The sequence below is a fragment of the Rhinopithecus bieti genome, unplaced genomic scaffold, assembly GCF_001698545.2.
Source record: "Rhinopithecus bieti isolate Rb0 unplaced genomic scaffold, ASM169854v2 scaffold_15146, whole genome shotgun sequence".
Taxonomy (NCBI): domain Eukaryota; kingdom Metazoa; phylum Chordata; class Mammalia; order Primates; family Cercopithecidae; genus Rhinopithecus; species Rhinopithecus bieti.
The window spans coordinates 823,211-834,548 of NW_016808195.1; the positions used below are offsets into that span (position 1 = coordinate 823,211).

An 11,338-nucleotide genomic window follows, 5' to 3' on the forward strand; every position below is an offset into this window, starting at 1 on the left:
CCCGGCTAGTTTTTTTTTGTATTTTTAGTAGAGACGGGGTTTCACCGTGTTAGCCAGGATGGTCTCGATCTCCTGACCTCGTGATCCGCCCGTCTCGGCCTCCCAAAGTGCTGGGATTACAGGCTTGAGCCACCGCGCCCGGCCTCCAAATGTTAATATTTTTAACTTAAAATAGCTTCATCAAGGAATGGTAGTACATGAATCCCAGAACAAAACCATATTCTTTTCAACTACATGAACCCAAAGGTGTCAAATATTTTTTTGTATTTTTTTTAGAATATTTTTAGAATATTTTGTAAATTTTTTTAGAATATTTTTCTACTCATCAGTTGATGCTAGTGAAAAGCTTGCAGTTGCTCTGGTTTGAGTGTCAAAAGCATTGCCATGCAAGTTTCATCTTGGAAGTAAATTACACATATAATTCTGTAAGTGACGTGCAGTAGTTAGTCATACTCCCAGTGTTAAGGACTATGTGATTCTTCTGATCTGTTCCTAAAAGCTTTTGATCTTTTTTTTCCTTTTGGTCAAAGTGAACCTCAGAAGAAACTATGTTAAATCTGGCATCCAATTTTCCCAAAAATGTGTGCGTGAAAAATCATACAAGTTGTATGAATACCGTGCAGAATGCTGGATGGTCTGGTAGTGAGTGTTGAGTGCTTCCTGTGCAGCCAGCATTATGCTAGACAGTGGTTCTCAATCTTTTTTCTCTTTTTTGAGATGGGGTCTTGCTCTGTCACCCAGGTTGGAATGCAGTGGCGCGATCTTGGCTCACAGCAACCTCTGCCTCCCAAGCTCAAGCAATTCTCCTGCCTCAGCCTCCAGAGTACCTGGGATTACAGACATGTACCACCACACCTGGCTAATTTTTTGTATTTTTAGTAGAGACAAGAGTTTCACCATGTTAGCCAAGCTGGTCTTAAACTCCTGGCCTCAAGGTGATCCACCCACCTTGGCCTCCCAAAGCATTAGGATTATAGGTGTGAACCACCATGCCCAAACTTTTATTTCAGGAGCCCTTCATAGTCTGCAAAAAAAATTTTAAGAGCATTTCCACTTACATGCATTGTATCAATATTTAGTATATTAAAAATTGATAGAAAATTTTAAAGTATTTAATCCCTTTAAAAAATAACATGTTTCATGTTACTATAAATAATTTTATGTCAGGTCAGGAACGATGGATGGTTTATGCCTGTAATCACAGCACTTTAGGAGGCCAATGTGGGAGTATTGCTTGAGACCAGAGTTCCAGACCAGGCTGAGCAACATAGCAAGGTTCCGTCTCTACAAAAAAAAAGTTTAAAAAAAAAAAATTAGCTGGGCATAGTGGCTTCATGCTACTTGGGAGGCTGAGGCAGGAGGATTGATTGCTTGAGCCCAGGAGTTCAGGACTGCAGTGAGCTATGATCCCACTGCTGTACTTCATCCTGGGTGACACAGACCTTGTCTTTAAAAAAAAAAAAAAAAAAGTTTTAATGAATTTTTTTTATATTTTATGAAAAAATCTTCCAACTCAAAGACACATTTTAGTGAGAAGAGTGACATTTTTGCAAATCTCTTTAATGCGTGACTTGATAGAAAACAGCAAGAGTCTCACATCTCCTATATTCAGTTTGTCATGAGATCACAGTGCAGTCATTGACAGGATGACAGTGAAAAAAGTAGACCCTTTAATTTTGTATTATGAAAATAGTTTTGGCCAGATAGACACCTTGAAAGGGTCTCCAGAATGCCTACAGAGCCTGGGACTACATTTTGAGAACTACTGTCAGATTGTGCCTTGAGCTCAATGGCTTAGACTTAGCAAAATCAGGGCTGAGATTCCTGAAGGACTATCAATGTCTCCAAGGAATAGGAAATAGACTTGTTCATCTAGAAACAGCTTTGGTTAAGAGAAGATGCCCAAGACCACCATTGCCGTGAGTGTAGAAATTTTGTTTCTTAGGCTTCATCCTCCTCTTCCTCTCAATCACACTGAAATCTTATAGGATGCTACACAAGGCCAACATTACATGCTCCCAGTGGGTGGGCCAAGCAGTGCATTGTCTGGAAAGGAAAGGATGTCAGCAGGTGTGAGTTTGCTTAAGCCAAGGAGTTTTTATCGGGCACTGTTACTTTGCTGCTTCTAACATTTGTAAGAAAAGGTATATTCAAACCTTTTGAAAATGTTTGACCATAGAAAATCTTCAGAGTTCAAAAGTAGAAAGTAAGTGTTAAGGTAGGAAGGTGGCCTGTATTTGCCTATTGCTGCTAGAATGTATGATTTTAAAGCTATGGCCAGGTACCGTGGCTCACACCTACAATCTCAGAACTTTGGGAGGCCAATGTGGGCGGATCACCTGAGGTCAGGAGTTCAAGACCAACCTGACCAACATGGTGAAACCCCATCTCTACTAAAAATACAAAAATTAGCCAGGCACAATGGCACATGCCTGTAATCCCAGCTACTTGGGAGGCTAAGGCAGGAGAATCGCTTGAACCCAGGAGCTGGAGATTGCAGTGAGCCAAGATCACGCCACTGCACTCCTACCTGTGTGACAGAGCAAGCCTCCATCTCAAAAAATTTTAAAAAGTTATATGATGCTTCCCACCCCCCACCAAAAAAGCATACCAGAATTTACTTTTAAGGTAGTAGTAACACTGTGACGTTGTACATATTCTTATTCCAACAATATTGCAATGAGTCAAAATAATTTTTGGAGGCTGGGTGCGGTGGCTCAAACCTGTAATCCTGGCACTCTGGGGGGCTGAGGCAGGTGGATCACCTGAGGTCAGGAGTTCAAGACCATCCTGGCCAATATGGCAAAACCTCGTCTCTACTAAAAATACAAAATTAGCCGGGCATGGTGGCAGGCACCTGTAATCCCAGCTACCCAGGAAGCTGAGGCAGGGGAATCACTTGAACCCGACAGGCGGAGGTTGCAGTAAGCTGAGATCACGCCACCGTACTCCAGCCTGGGTAACACAGTGAGACCCTGTCTCAAAAAAAATAATTTTTGGTCTTTTAGAATTGCCCTGGAGACTCTGAGAAACATTCTTTAAAATATTATCTACTATTTCCCGTCTGCCTCCTGAGTAGACCATGAGTTCATGGAAAGGGCCACATTTATGTTGTTAATAGTACCAGCAGCTACCACTGTACTAGAGACTTAGTAAACTGGTATTAAAGGATATTCCACAAGAGGTGGTTTTAATGTGAACAACCATCACTATTCAAAAGTCTTCTAATTCTGTGCCCTTTTAGTGCCTGTTTTTTCAGATTTCTCCTTCACTACTAACCAATATCTGTTACTTCAAGATAAATAGAAACTAGTCATCTCCATAAATGTTAAGACCCAGCAAGTAATTCAAATGTCAGCTTAGGAGGCTTGCTTGCTATTTTTTCTCAGCCGGGCACAGGTCCTGTAATCCTAGCACTTTGGGAGGCTGAGGCGGGCAGACTCCTTTAGCTCAGGAGTTCAAGACCAGCCTAGGCAATATGGTGAAACCCCGTCTCTACAAAAAATACAAAAAACTACTTGGGTATGGTAGTGTGCGCCTGTAGTCCCAGCTAATTGAGGGGCTGAGGCAGGAGGATTGCTTGAGCCCAGGAGGTCGAGGCTGCAGTGAACTGCACTCTAGCCTGGGTGACAAAGTGAAACCAACCTATCTCAAAAAAAAAAAAAAAAAAAAAGGCTTACTTGCTATTTTTCACATTCCAAAGAATGCAGTGGGAGACAGAGACGACAGCTTGGTGTCACTGAATCAAAGTCAGTAACTTAACCCGGTATTGCCCGAAGTGGCCACCTCGCCCTGGAGTTTCTGGCCCTAGTTATTCAAGTAAACTTTCTTAGTAGTGTTATTCGTTAAGTGTGTAGTTCTGGCAAATTTGGAGGGCTCAGCTAGGGTTTCTCAATAATGAATCCACTAATCATACCCATGGAGCTCAAAACATTCTGTAGGCTGGGCGCAGTGGCTCATGCCCGTAATCCCAACACTTATGGAGGCCAAGGCAGGAGGATCGCTTCAGCTCAGGAGTTTGAGACCAGCCTGGGCAATATAGCGAGACCCCATTTCTATAATAATAAATACATAATAAAAATAAAAAGCATTCTGTAAAGAAGGTCGCTCTAAGCCAGTCTAGCCTGTCTTGCACGGCCACGTAGAATGTTCTCAGATGCTGAACATTCAACCTGGCCTGTAAGCATCTGTCTCCTGGTTTTTAAGTTTTCATTTTTTGCATCTTGGATATTTCCAAGGATTAAAAATTCCCCAACTTTTCCTTTGGTTTCAGTCTCCTCACCTTCTCCAGGCCACATTTCCATCAAGTCTTGTGTTTTCTGTATATTCCCACACTGTATCTTAACTACTTTTCCAGTTTTCACAGGAACAGCTTTTCCACTGGTTGGGGCCTCTGCAGGAGACTTCCCCAGGAAATTAGGATTTCTAAAACAAATTCATACTCATATGGTGGTTTTCCTGTGTAGAGTGCACTGTGGGTTCATTCCTTCATTTCACTCATGGATCCATGCCATTAAATTTACCTATTTTAAAAACCTCAACCATTTTTCTAAGAACTAGCTGGGTGCAGTGGCTTACACCTGTAATCCCAACACTTTGGGAGGCTGAGGCAGGAGGATTACTTGAAACCAGGATTTCGAGACCTTAGCCTAGTCAACATACTGAGACCCCATCTCTACCAAAAAATGTTTTAAAACCAAGTCAGGTATGGTGGCACATGCTTGTAGCCCCAGCTAGTTGGGAGGCTGAGGCAGGAGGATCACTTGAGCACAGGAGTTCGAGGCTGCAGTGAGCTAGGGCCGAGCCACCACACTCCAGCCTGGGTAACAGTGAGAGACCCTGTCTCTGAAAGAAAAAGAAATATGCCTTTCCATGTGTGCTTCCCTTTCATCACAAGCACTGCAGCCAGTTTGTTGTGGTTGGTGATTTTTAGCCTTTTGTTCCTTGCCCCATTCCCTGCAAAACGCACATCTTCTCACTTTACAAATAACTGTACTTAAGGAGACAGTGTTATACCATGTCTAAATGTGGAGGCTGGAGAGGTGCTAAGCCTACATGTTACAGATGCTCCTATAACTTTAGGGACATCATGGCACTGGGCATACATCTGAGCTTCGGCAAAATGACAAGACCTCAAACACTGTCCTTCAGAGCTGCTTGGATAAAGCCAAAGACATGAATGTTTGTGTCATCCATAAATGCTGAGAGTTGCAGTTCCTACAACGTTTTATGTAACTGAAAGTAGGGGAGAGTGCTTTAAGAAATGTTGCTGGCCCGGCGCAGTGGCTCACGCCTATAATCCCAGCACTTTGGAAGGCCAACGCGGGTGAATAGCTTTAGCCCAGGAGTTCGAGACCAGCCTGGGCAACATGGCAAAACCCTATCTTTAGTAAAAATACAAAACATTAGCCAGGCATGGTGGTACACACCTGTAGTCCCAGCTACTTAGGAGGCTGAGGTGGGAGGATCACCAGAGCCCAGGAAGTCAAGGCTGTAGTGAGCCAAGATGGCACCACTGCATTCCAGCCTGGGAGTGAGACCCTGTCTCAAAAAGAAAAAGATGTTGTCGGGCTTAGTAGTTATTTCTGGTGCCCCTTCAGTCTCTGAACTGGCCTCTGAGACTACTGGTAAGTAACATGTCACTCAACTTTCAAGCTAGGATCTAAGTTGGTGCAGGAAGACTAGGCACAGGAGCTTTTTAGAGGCATTTTACTGCCTGAATAGATAGTGGGAGGAGAAGCTGGCAGCAGGCGTCAGATGTAAACCTGATGGAAGATATATTTTTGCAAGCATGGTCTGATCCCAAGAACTAAGCAAGCCTGCAAATCCTTTTACCACCGGTTCTGCAAAACTTGGGATGTCAAAGGGAAAGGCTATGATAACAGACCCAAGAGGACGGCTGTTAAGACAGCTGTGGAAGTTAATGGCTGCTTTAATCTTGGAAAAGGTCTTTAAGAGGAAGAGTCCAATAATCCCCCAAGACCAAAGTGCAAATCTGAGACACCACATAGGATGGGAAATATCTTGACGAGCCCTCATCCGTTTCCTCTGCTTGTTATCTGTGCTCTCTCCAGATTGCTCTTGGCTTAAGAGGAAAGGCTGGAGCTGCCGGCGCTCAGCTGCGCAGCCCCCATTCAGATGCAGCCTTATGAGCCTGCAGCCTGTGGTCACTGCCAGCGGGATTGTATGTTCCTTCCTGTTGTTTTCTGTGATCACTTCCCTTCATTACTGTGCCGGTTCCCTCCCTATGCTCGTCCCTCCCCTTAAGAAATACAGGAGGGATGAGGATAGGGAAGAGAAACTCTTCCTCTAACCTTATCTGTGGATACTGTGTACTTGATACATACCCACACAATCCTAGTCAACTCTCCTTGAAGTGATTTCAGTTAGGGATTCTTTCCAGCCTGCTTCCTCGGTACTTGATAGTAACAAGCTTAATCCTTCCATCACCTGGATTTCCTTTTAAAAAGTATGTGTGCATTCCACCAGAAGTGGCTGAAAAATATGTTCCTTCAGTGAACTGCACAATTAAAAGCTGTACAGGGAAAGGAAGCTATCATTTGCAATGACTTCCTCCTGTTGTGTGCAGAGCTATCCTGACCTCACACTATACCAGATCCATTAATGCCTCTGAAAATGAAAAATTGATTACTGTGCTTGCTTCGACAGCACATATACTAAAATTGGAAGGATACAGAGAAGATTAGCATGGACTCTGAAAAAAAAAGTCAATTAAAAAAATGGATTACTTGCTACCAGCCAGTCCAAGAAGTAGGGTGAAAATAACGTCAGCACATGAGAACGACTGCTTACAACCCTTCAAGGGCAGTTTACGGGCTGGGCACAGTGGCTCACGCCTGTAATCCCAGCACCTTCGGAGGGCGAGGTGGGAGGATCGCTTGAGCCCAGGAGTTCAGAACCACACAGATAATATAGGGAAACCCTGTCACTACAAAATAATTTTTTTGTGTGTTAGCTGGGGGTGGTAGTGCATACCTGTAGTCCCAGCTACTCAGCAGGCTAAGGCAGGAAGACCACTTGAACCACAAGGTTGAGGCTTCAGTGAGCCATGGCTGCACCACTGCACTCCAACCTGGGCAACAGAGCGAGACTCCGTCTCATAAATAAATAAATAAATAGCCAGGTGTGATGGCAGGCGCCTGCACTCCAGCCTGGGCAACAGAGTGAGACTCCATCTCATAAATAAATAAAACAAAAATTAGCCAGGTGTGATGGCAGGTGCCTGCATTCCAGCCTGGGCAACAGAGCGAGACTCCATCTCAAAAATAAATAAATAAATCAAAAATTAGCCAGGCATGATGGCAGGTGCCTGTAATCCCAGCTACTCGGGAGGCTGAGGTGGGAGAATCACTTGAACTCAGGAATCGGAAGTTGCAGTGAGCCAAGATTGCACCATTACACTCCAGCCTGGGCGACACAGCGAGGCTCCGTCTCAAAAAAAAAGTTAGTTTATGAAAATGAGTGAGAGGGCTGGGCCTGTAGTCCCAGCATTTTGGGAGACTGAAGTGGGAGGACTGCTTGAGTCCAGGAGTTCAAGACCAGCCTGGGCAACATGGTGAGCCCCCATCTCTACAAAGATTATTTTTAAATTAGCCAGGCCTGGTAGTATGTCTATCTGTGGTCCCAGCTATTCAGGAAGCTGAGGTCAGAGGATCGCCTGAGCCCTGGAGGTCAAGGCTACAGTGAGCCAGGATTGCACAAGTGCACTCCAGCCTAAACTGTGCAAGAGCTTGTCTCAAAACAATACGACTAAAAGAGTGAGGATGTTCTCTATTTTTACATTTCAAAGCATTCCTGGCCACAAGTTGGTACTTGTTAAAGCTAGGTTGGGTATACAGGGGTTTGTTTTACTGGTCTGCTTTTACAAATATCTGAGATATTCTATAATAAAAACATTAATATCGCAGGCGGGGTGGCTCACGCCTGTAATCCCAGCACTTTGGGAGGCTGAGGCGGGCAGATCACCTGAGGTCAGGAATTCGAGACCAGCCTGACCAACATGGTGAAACCCTGTCTCTACTAAAAATACAAAATTAGCTGGGTGTGGTGGCGCATGTCTGTAACCCCAGCTACTCGGGAGGCTGAGGCAGAAGAACTGCTTGAACCCAGGAAGTGGACATTGCAGTGAGCCGAGAACGTGCCACTGCACTGCAGCCTGGGCAACAACAGCAAAACTCCATCTCAAAAAAAAAAAAAAAAAAAAGTAATATAAAATTTTCTTCTAGTTGCCCAGTCCTCTGAGATCTGCAAGCTAGGAATAAGTGCCATCATACAAAAGTTAAGTTCTATCAGCCAGAACTAGAAATATAATTCCCTGCCTTCTTTTTCCTTTCACTCAAGTGGAAACTGGAAGCTCCTATTTTCCCCTTCACTAAGGGACAGCAGGGTCTGCTACCTCACTGCCGAGGAAGCCCACAGCAAGTGGTCTGTGCCAGTGACCCAGTGTCAGCTAGTCTTCATTTCCATCAGTCCCAGCTGCCGGTTCCGCTTGCAGAAAAATATGGTCTATTAAGGTGGGAACCACTACTAGGCACTGGGCTCATCAGCCATCAGTCGTCATGACAGATGTGAAGGGAACCCCCACCCAAAAAGGCTGCTGGAGAAACTCTTGGTTTCAAATGTGAAGAGGTGGATTTGAAGATACTGGAATCTCACTGTCCCTCTGCGGCCTACAGTACCAGACTGACGTCCACGTCAGAGACATGCCCACCTGGACTCACACCCAGCAACTGCCACGTGCTGTCTGAGCCAGTGGCAAACAGCTTCCACTCGGTGCCTCCCACTCAAAAGTCAGAAATCCACAAAACTGAAACTCCTCAGGGATGGGAGTAAGGGAACAAAGGTGGGGAAAATACTAATTAAAAATCAAAGGAGTAGGCTTTCGTAGGCTATACACAGTACTTGATCTCAAGTTTGTAAGGCGTGGTTTGATTGCCCCAAAATTAAATGCTGTTTGCAACTTTGCCCATCAACTTAACTGGGAGAAAAGGCTTGATAGTTTCCTAGGGCAGTGTGGTACTTTGATTGGATTCTGAATTAGCATCAGAGGCTGGAGATTATAGTTTCAGCTTGTGCTACAGAAGCCTGTCTGGCCCGTCTCATTTCCTACAGATGTTAAGAAAGACGAATCTAGGCATGTGAAGGGTCCATCCATCCTTGTCTTCTGTAAGGCTGTTCTTACTAAAGGCCCTGGCTGTGCTTTTCTGGGCACTAACATGTCAGCCTGCTCTTTTACGTCAGGGCACTCCACAATGATGTTACAGTTCAACTTACGTAGAAGATCGCCCAAATTTTGAGCTGCCTACTCAGGATCCAGAGGACTTAGGCACTGAGCTAAAACAAAACTCAGAAACAGTGGATTATATTCTAATTAACAACAAAAATTCCTGGCCCAGCACGGTGGCTCACATCTGTAATCCCAGCACTTTGGGAGGCTGAGGTGGGCAGATCACGAGGTCAGGAGTTCAAGACCAACCTGACCAACATGGTGAAACCTTGTCTCTACTAAAAATACAAAAATGAGTCGGGTGCGGTGGCGCATGCCTGTAGTCCCAGCTACTTGGGAGGCTGAGGCAGGAGAATCGCTTAAACCCAGGAGGCGGAGGTTGCAGTGAGTGGAGATCGCACCACTGCACTCCAGCCTGGGTGACAGAGCAAGACTCCGTCTCAAAAAAAAAAAAAATTCCTGACATCTTCCCAGGGGTTTCGGCCTTGGCTGAGTAGGAACTGAAGAGCTTGGTAAGATGGATTTCTACACCCCATTTTGCCAATGGGGCTACTGTGTGACTTTGCTGTCAAAGGTCATTGACAGAACTGATATCAGAATCCATGTCTCCTACCTCTTTAGACTAAGGCAGGTTATTAGTATAAAAATATCTTTTTTTTCTTCTTCTTCTTGAGACAGAGTCTTGCTCTGTTGCCCAGGCTGGAGTGCAGTGGCACTATCTCGACTCACTGCAAGCTCCGCCTCCTGGGTTCACTCCATTCTCCTGCCTCAGCCTCCTGAGTAGCTGGGACTACAGGCACCCACCACCACACCTGGCTGATTTATTGTATTTTTAGTAGAGATGGGGTTTCACCGTGTTAGCCAGGATGGTCTCGATCTCCTGACCTCATGATCCACCCGCCTCGGCCTCCCGAAGTGCTGGGATTACAGGCGTGAGCCACCGCGCCCAGCCAAAAACATCTTTCTTTGAACATCACCAACCCGCTTTCCCTCCTTTAGACAGCTGCTTCTACAAACTTGCCTCACAAGGAAATAATGAAAGGGCTAACCCTGAAAGTACTCTTAACACTTAAAGACAATGTCTTCCCACTGTGTTTGGCCAGCTCCCTCTTCTTCTGGCACAGTTTTCCTGAATCATACTCTCCTTCACCCCAAGCTCACTACCTTCTTGGTACCAAAGCAAAGGAATTGTTAAGGCCATGAAATTTCATTCCAAGCCAAGTGTGGTGGCTCACGCCGATAATCCCAGCACTTTGGGAGCTCGAGGTAGGCAGATCACTTGAGGTCAGGAGTTCAAGACCAGCCTGGCCAACATGGCGAAACCCCATCCCTACTAAAAATACAAAAATTAGCCAGGCATGGGGGCAAGCACCTGTAATCCCAACTACTCGGGAGGCTGAGGCAGAACTGCTTGAACCCAGGAGGCAGAAGTTGCAGTGAGCCGAGATCGTGCCACTGCACTCCAGCCTGGGTGACAGAGCAAGACTCCGTCTCTAAATAAATAAATAAATAAATAAATAAATAAATAAATAAATCTCATTCCAATAAAGCAAAGATTTGGCAGCATGCTAACCACTAGAGAAAAGGATCCTTAAAAAACAACATATTCTGGCCAGGCACAGTGGCTCATGCCTGTAATCTCAGCACTTTGGGAGGCTGAGGCGGGTAGATCACCTGAGATCAGAAGTTCGAGACCAGCCTGACCAACATGGAGAAACCCTGTCTCCACTAAAAATACGAAATTAGCGAGGCGTTGTGGCACATGCCTGTAATCCCAGCTACTCAGGAGGCTGAGGCAGAATTGCTTGAACCCGGGAGAGGGAGGGTGCAGTAAGCCAAGATCATGCCATTGCACTCCAGCCTGGGCGACAAGAGCAAGACTCCGTCTCCAAAAAAAAAAAAAAAAAAAACTCTTTATTCAAATAATTTCTTATTCTGAGAAAAGAATCATGGCCAGGTGCAGTGGCTCATGCCTATAATCCCAGCACTTTGGGAGGCCGGGACAGGAGGATCACTTGAGTCCAGGAGTTTGACACCAGCCTGGGCAACAAAGCAAGACTTCGTCTCTATTATTTAAATTAAAAAAAAAAA

General features: G+C 45.1%; 1 protein-coding gene across 11 annotated transcripts in view; it reads right to left on the bottom strand.

Annotated features, from left to right (window-relative positions):
* Window positions 1-11,338, bottom strand: part of PWWP2A (PWWP domain containing 2A) — a 64,232-nt gene that overhangs the window by 4,608 nt on the left and 48,286 nt on the right. The gene's annotated exons all lie outside the window — the stretch shown is intronic.